A 1,491-nucleotide genomic window follows, 5' to 3' on the forward strand; every position below is an offset into this window, starting at 1 on the left:
AGTTTCCCTTGGTTTTCTGTTAATCATTTTGTTCTTTTTAAAAAATGGACTCCCTAGCTCTGTGCAACTGGGAGAAGTTGAGTTAAATGACTTAAAGAATAATACAGTGCTCTGGAATAAAAGTTTTAAAGAGATGTCAAGTGTGACATTGCTTGGGTCCAAAGTGTGACATGCGTTCTGTTGACTTAACTACTCTGTTTCTTAGAACTCTGATTGAAAATGAAAGGTTGTTTTGTTTTGTTGTCAATATCTGGTGGTTTGGCAAGAAGTGTTTTATGGGGACACCTTGCCACACAGGTACTTATTATCTTTCAGAGTATACTTTTCTGTACTGAGACTCTCTGTGAGCATTGAGGAATTATTAATAGTTTCTAACTTTCTTATTTTACTGTGGTTTGTTATAAGTTAGTGAGTGAACCCTTTATTTTTGGGTTCTATTTTACTTTCAATCTTTGATCATCAAAGGATCACTCTTTGAAAAGGTTGAATGGAGATTTTTCTTGCTTTTCTTCAAACTCAATTTTCTATTCTATTTGTGTATAATTATTATAGTTACAAGAGAAAGGCAGTTACTTTCTGCATCCTTCTCTAAAGAACTACATATGTGTTGCTTTTATTGCAACGAAACCCAGACTTGGATATTTCATTCAAACACCTGTCATGTTTAATAACTTAGAATTCTTGTACTTGTCTTGGCATGTGTGATTCATTTTTGACCAATGAAGAATGAACAACTTGCACAAATAGTGGCTTGTCTTCGGAATTGACAGTCTGCCTGATACACCAACCAGTCTTGACAGAATGTCAAATAATCAGTGTAACTTGCTTGGGTTTAGTAATCTGAAATTGTTTAAGGGAAGAATTCTAATGAATGGGTCACTTTCCTTTTTCAAACGAGCAGTGTGTACATATGTTTTCTGAGGTGTTGTAAAGGTCGTCAGTTTACCAAAATGGTGGAATTTCTATTGTTTTCTTGCAAGTAAAATGTGCCTATATTTTTAGAGAGGTTGCTGTTCAATCAACTGTTGACATAAATTGATTGATAACTCTGAAAATCTCCTAAGACTTAATCTAGAGCTTCAGTAATTAAATGTTGTGAGGATAGCTGCCCAGTAGACTTCAGTGAGGAGAGGCAGGAGAGTGCACAGGAGGTAGATAGAGGAAGCATGGGGCATTATGTTAGTCATCCATTCTTTTATTCATCTATCTATTCTCAAATTTTTTATTCAGAATAATAAATAACTTACAGCTGTTTTTGTGAGGGATAGAAAATATATATAAATTATAATAAACATGGTGTAAGTAAAGTGGATTTTTTAATAGCTCTCTAGCTATTTCAGGCAATTACCACAGATGCTAGAGTCTATTTTTCAACCCTGCTGTCTTAACAAATTAAAAAACTTTGCCCTCAATGATTATCAAGTGCTCTGTGATTGGTTTATAAATCCAGACTCAATGTACTCATTCACAGTTATTTATTCCTGGAAATAG

General features: G+C 34.1%; 1 protein-coding gene across 1 annotated transcript in view; it reads left to right on the forward strand.

The window, feature by feature from the left end:
• PIK3C2G (phosphatidylinositol-4-phosphate 3-kinase catalytic subunit type 2 gamma) overlaps positions 1-1,491 on the forward strand; it is a 417,122-nt gene that overhangs the window by 178,468 nt on the left and 237,163 nt on the right. The gene's annotated exons all lie outside the window — the stretch shown is intronic.

The sequence above is a fragment of the Trichechus manatus genome, unplaced genomic scaffold (genome assembly GCF_000243295.1).
Source record: "Trichechus manatus latirostris isolate Lorelei unplaced genomic scaffold, TriManLat1.0 scaffold00289, whole genome shotgun sequence".
In the NCBI taxonomy this organism is placed as follows: Eukaryota; Metazoa; Chordata; class Mammalia; order Sirenia; family Trichechidae; genus Trichechus; species Trichechus manatus.